This window comes from Chelonoidis abingdonii, chromosome 1 (genome assembly GCF_003597395.2).
Source record: "Chelonoidis abingdonii isolate Lonesome George chromosome 1, CheloAbing_2.0, whole genome shotgun sequence".
NCBI classification, from domain to species: Eukaryota; Metazoa; Chordata; order Testudines; family Testudinidae; genus Chelonoidis; species Chelonoidis abingdonii.
The window spans coordinates 372,389,271-372,395,666 of NC_133769.1; the positions used below are offsets into that span (position 1 = coordinate 372,389,271).

General features: G+C 42.8%; 1 pseudogene; it reads right to left on the bottom strand.

Annotated features, from left to right (window-relative positions):
• Positions 1-1,444: 1,444 nt before the first annotated feature.
• Positions 1,445-2,444, bottom strand: LOC116821985 (olfactory receptor 52R1-like; annotated as a pseudogene).
• Between the last annotated feature and the right edge of the window lie 3,952 nt (positions 2,445-6,396).

Sequence of the window (6,396 nt, forward strand, 5' to 3'; positions counted from 1 at the left end):
CCATCCCATCGTATTTCATTGTTAAATTCCCACCACTTCCTTTTTCCTTTAATAAAGAAATTAATTGGCACCCCACCTGTGTGGTAATTGCTCCCCAAGTTCCCATATACCTTCAGGCAGGGACAATAAGTTAAAATCATTAATATATTAACCTTTAGGAAAAAGACACCCCGACATTAGTAAGATGAGGAAATACAAACATGGAAAAGGGGAAAAAATCCCCAACTGAATATCCATCAAACAGAATCACATCAGCGTAACATATTGTAAAAGTGGCATTACAGCCTAGGGCCGGTAGGAGAAGGAGATGCCGTCCGGAGGAGGTATCAGAATAATGGCCACTGGCCATGATGGGGAATGTGATGGTAATGACGAAGGTGATGGCCAACATTTCAGGTTGTTCTACAGGAGAAGATTTGAGTATATGGACTTGCAGATGTACATTCTGTAGTATCTCTATCTACCTTACTGAGCTGGGGTGTTTGTGACTGTGCTAAATGTATTACTAAAGTATATTTGCAAAAAATAAAGAATTCCTATAGTTTGAGTGTTGCAACTGTGCACATCAGGGTTCTCGACAATATAATAATTTGAATAATACCAGGTCTGATCTTGGGGCAAGAATGTGTCAACCCTGAAAGTGATATTTGAGGATTCTTAAATGATCAATATTATTAATATATAATCCAGAGATTGGGCAACAAGATGTATCTGCCCCTTGCTGTAATCAACTTGTCCTCACTCTCCTCCCAGAGCTGAGATAGAACCCAGGAGTCCTGAGGGGTTCGCTATCTCCGCACAGTAACTAATGAAGTAAGAACGTACATTAACATTTTAAAGCTAACCAATGTTCCTTAAGTGATTGGCCACAGGATGTGAGAACAACTTAGTATTAGAGCTGAGTGAGTGTAATATTTATTTTATTTTATTTCTTTGATACAGGAGTTGTACACAATGGCTCCTGTCAGCTGATTGCTAAGCTATTTCCCAAAAAACAAGAGTTTTCAAAGGTCTAAGTAGCCCCTGGAATCACGGTTAAAGTTGCTACCCCCACCAAAATCTGAAATGGCTCCCTTGTAGCTGAGGTGGGGGAGGGAGGTGGAAATGATCCAGCAAATGACAAGGGGAGGGGAATAGAGGAGCAAGTGAGAAGCGTGGGGCCTTGAGGTGAAGAGGCAGAGCAGGGGAAGTCTTGGGAGAGGAGGTGGGGCAAGGGCGGAGTATCTGGGGTCCAGTTACCAGCAATTAGCAAGGAGGCAACCCAGTGAATGGTACATGAACTGATTCCCCAGTCTGTCATGCTGACACAGCACAGTAGTATCAGGAAAGGATTTACTGTCTCTCTGACTATTCAACAAGCAATTCAGAAAGAGGGCCCAGCATCATGTACCTGTTAAGCTTTGCACAGAGCTCAATCTGAAAGCCAGAGCACCAGGAGAAAGGTTTAGGTCCTTTTATGAGTAAAGAACTGGAGCAATCTGTCCTGGATTTGTTTGGTACTCACCCCGTAGATGGTGGGGTTTAGCACGGAGGGGCAGCAGAAGGTACACGTTGGCAATGAGAATGTGGAAATGCAGGGGCACATTGTGACCAAATCAATGAGTGAGAAAGGAGAAGAGAAGTGGGATGTAAGAGGCTAAAGTGACACAGAGATAGGAGCTGCAGGTCCGAAAAGTCTTGAGCCGGGCGTCCTTTGTGGGGAGGCTGAAGATGGCCCTGAGGATCTGGATATAGGACACAGTGATAGAAAACACATCGAGACCCACCACCAAGAATGCCACAGAGAGTCCATAGTAACTACTGACGCTGATGTCGGTGCAGGTCAGCTTCACCACGGCTATGTGCTCACAGTACGAATGCGGGATGATGTTGGTTCTACGATATGGCCATCACCTCTCCAGCAAGGGATGGGGCATTACCAGCATGCCACCATGCAGCACCACAGCCAGACTGATCTTGGCCACCACGAGGTTTGTCTGGATGGTGGAATGTCTCAGGGGATGGCAGATGGCCACGTAGCGATCCAAAGCCAAGGCCATGAAGATCCCAGACCCCATGATTGAGAAGCAGTGAATGAAGTACATCTGGATGAAGCAGGCACTGAAATCGATCTCCCTGTAATTGAACCAGAAGATGCTCAGCGCTTTGGGCACAATGGATGTAGAAAGGACCAGGTCCGTGACTGCCAGCATACAGAGGAAATAGTACATTGGCCCGTGGAGGCTTGGCTTCATCTTCACAATGAACAGGATGGTGATGTTCCCCAAGAAAGTTATGGCGTACAAGATGCAGAAGGGGATGGAGATCCAGACATGGGCCATCTTCAGGCCAGGAAAGCCCAGCAGGATGAAGGTGGAGCGGCTGGTGACGTCAGTCATGTTGGAATCTGACAAGGAGCTGGGGAGAAGATGTCCAACTCTGAGGCAGAACGGTGTCTCCTGCATGTACCCTACGTTCCCTAGATTTCCTGTATGTGCCCAGGCTCCAGTCACAGTACAAATACCTGGATGGAGACACAATGTTAGTGTGAGACACTACATGCACAACTGGAGGCTGGTCTCATAGGTAAAGCAGTTTGGTCACCATTCACACACTGAAAAATGACATTTTCATTATTTAGGTAATGAGTGGAGATATACCAATCTCCTAGAACTGGAAGGGACCTTGAAAGGTCTTTGAGTCCAGCCTCCTGCCTTCACTAGCAGGACCAATTTTTTGCCCCAGATCCCTAAGTGGCCCCCTCAAGGATTGAGCTTAAGCCCGACGTTTAGCAGGCCAATGCTCAAACCACTGAGCTATCCTCCCCCCAATAGAGAAATGAAATATAGAAAATATGACCCTACTAATGCCAATCATATTTATGGTGCCATCATCAATAAATTCTACCATCTGAAACTGTTTAGTTAGGCAGATAGAGAAAACGCAGATAATGATAGAAGAGAAAAGTAAAAGAATGGAACGGATTACAATTCAAAAGAAAAGAGAAAACAGTTCTCAACCAGTATTCTATAGACCCGTACTGCTTTCAAAAGGGTTAACTCCCAAAGCCACGACAAATTATCAGCAAACTGCCTGGAGGAAAAATTTAGACAAAAATGGAAATGAAATTCTTAACAAAGTATTATAGATAAGGTAAAATGCCACAATTCCATCCATCAAGAAAATGGAACCCTTTACCTAAACCCCTCTAGTTGTGGCAAACGGAAAGCAATAGTTGGGGGGGGGGGAAAGCAGTATATACAAATGGGGGAAAAGGGAATATAGATAGCGAGCAATACAAATTGGATGTTATGAAAATTGATTCGATATTTTAAAGACATCAGGGAAAATCTATGTCTGGCAAGGCTAATGATCATAAAATGGAAGTTATTGAAGAATGTTAAGAACAAAAGAAATCCTAGAAAAATTTAGATCAATTCCTAGAGAGTAAAAGGAAACTTTTTAAAGTACCTGAAAAGTTAGATGTGTTCATGAAATAGCTGTGTTCTGCATTTGGAAAGAAGCGATATGTGGTATTCATATCACATGAGGTGATGAAATACTTTCCATTCCATCAGCTATCAAGGAGGATGTTTAACAGCATCTACAGTAGGACCTTAGAGAGATGAACACCAGAGTTATGCACTGACCGAACAACCACACATCTCACTCGGAACCAGAGGTACGTGATCAGCAGCAGCAGAGCCAAAAAAAAAATATGCAAATTCAGGACAATTCTGTGTTAATTTTTTTTAATAACTTTAAATTTAAGGGCAAGTTTAAAAAAATTGAAGCTAAGTAAACAATGTAAAATCTGGTAGGGAATTTGTTAAAAAAAAGTCTAGGAATATGATTAACGCCACTCAACAACATGGTTTATGAAAAACATGTCTTGCCATATAAACACAATGTTGTCCTTTAACGAGTGTATATGTTTCGTAGATCAAAGGAACCATGTAGATGCAAGAAACATCAAAATTTTTCATGCATTTGATCTAGTAGTGGAAAATATCTAGATAAAAACTGAACACTGCAGAATATCAGTAGGGAGTACATTAAATGGATTAAAAATGGGCTGACAAATCTCAGGAAGCAGTAGTCAATGGACCATTGTCAGTGAATGTGGCTGGTTCTAGTGGGGTTCTTCTAGGCCTGATGCTATTCTATATTTTCATGAATGATATTGAAGCAAATATAAAATCACGGCAGATAAAATTTGTGGACGACTCAAAGATTAGCAGAGTGTTTGCAATGAGGAGGCCAGGGCAGGCAGACAGATTTATCAGGAGTATTTGGAAAGCTTGGCCCATGCAAACAAAAAATTTTAATATAGTCATATGCAAAGTTATCCTCTCAGAATAGGGAATGCAGGCCTGACCCGCAGACTAGGGCACTGTATTATGGAACGCAGGGACCTTGAAAAGGATTTTGGAGTCATTGCGGACAATCAACTCAGCGTGAGCTACCAGTGTTATGCTGTGGCCAAAAGAGCTAATGCGATTCTTGGATGCATAAACAGGGGAGTGTTGAGTTGGAGCAGGGGAAGTATTTTACCTCTGCACATAGCTTTGGTGAAACTGACTGTGTCTAGTTCTAGGGTCCACATTTCAAAATGGATGTTGAAAAATTGGAGAGAGTGCAGAAAAGGGCCCCCCAAATGAGTGGAGGCTGGAGAAAATGCCGGACAGTAAGAGACTTCTAGAGATTCATCTATTTATCTTCTAAAAAAAACAACCACTCAAGCGAGATGTTCCTGGTCAGAAAAAATGGGTAATAAAGGGCTCTTTAATCTAGCGGAGAAAGGCAGAGCAAGATCCAGGTGAAAATGATGGCCAGATTATTAGCACGGAGGGAGATTAACCATTGGAATAAACTGCAAAGTGAAGTGATGGATTCTCCAACTCCTCATGTCTGGAGATGCAGACTGGATGCTTTTGTGGAAGATGTGCTTGAGGGCTTGTCTACACTTAAAATGCTACATAGCGCTTTAGTGTAGACACCACTTACACAGACTTCAGGGGTTATCCAGTCAGCATAGGTAATACACTCCCCGAGAGGGGGTAACTAGGTCGATAAAAGAATTATTTCATTTACCTCATGGTGTCTACACTGGGGTTAGGTTGAAATAGCTTCACCTCTGAGGGGTAGGGATTATTTTGCTGTTGCAAAAAAGGAAAATGCAGTTGCGAGTTGCATGAACAAAGACATAGAATGTAAGTCATGGGAGGTGATAGTATTCCTCTAATCAGTGCTGGTTAGCCCTCAGCTGGAGCATTGTGTCTAGTTTGGGCCACCAGTGTGTAGGAAGGATGTAAAAAAACTGGAAAGGTTCCAGAGGCGACAGCTGAAGATGGTCCAAGGGATGGAATACAAATCAGAGGAGCAAAAACTGAGGGAACTGGATATGTTTAATTTGGAAAAGGGAAGATTGAGGGGGACATGACAACGGTCTTCAGCTACTTGAAAGGCTGCCATAAAACAGATGGAGAAAAGGTGTTTCTTTCTCACCACAGCGGGTGGGACAGGATTATCATAGCTTTCCTACGCAGATTTGAAACTTAGCGTTCATAAACTGAGAAGCTAGCATGAGCCCTCTAAGCTTTTACCAGCTTAGATCTGATCTCGCTGCCACCAGCCAAAAATTCCAGGGTTTTGGCTCCCTCTGGTCTCCCTAAAACCTTCCCTGGGGGACCCCAAGACTCAAAGGCTCTGAGTCTTACCACAAAGGGAAATAAACCATTCCCCCCACCTCTCTCCCACCCAGAATTTCCTCTCTGGGCTAACCTGAGAGTTACTGATGCAACCTCTTTACATCACAATACCAAGAAGCATGTCTCCTCTCTTCCACAAAGAGACAGAACCAAAGACAAGGAAACGAAAGATCTATCTCTCTTCCCCCTAGCTTCTTCCCGCCCTGGGACACTAGGAGAGTTAAACACAGAGAGCAGCTTTTCCCCTCCCCCCTGTCTTCTCCTTTCTCCCACCAATTTCCTGGTGGTCAACTAGAAAAAATCAACAGGTCTTAAAAAGCAAAACTTTTATAAAAAAAGAAAGAAAGAATAGAATAACAGTTCTCTGTAACCTAGATGTTAAGATACAGGGCTTCAACTTATAGAAAATGAATAACAGATAGAAGGGATAAACAGCCTTACCCCAAACAATACAATTTAAAGTACTTATAGCCAAATACACTAAAGACTCACCAGCCAGATACAACAGATGCAAATACAGCAAAACAATTAAAAGACTATACTTTGCTAACTTTGACTACAACTGAGAAACAGAGATAGAAGGACTGGAAATAGACCCTCTCATAGCTGAAGAGAGCACGACAAAAGACACAGACACAAACATTCCCTCCCTTGAGGCTTTTGAAAAAGATCCGTTTCTGATTGTTCCTCATGTCAGACTGTTGTT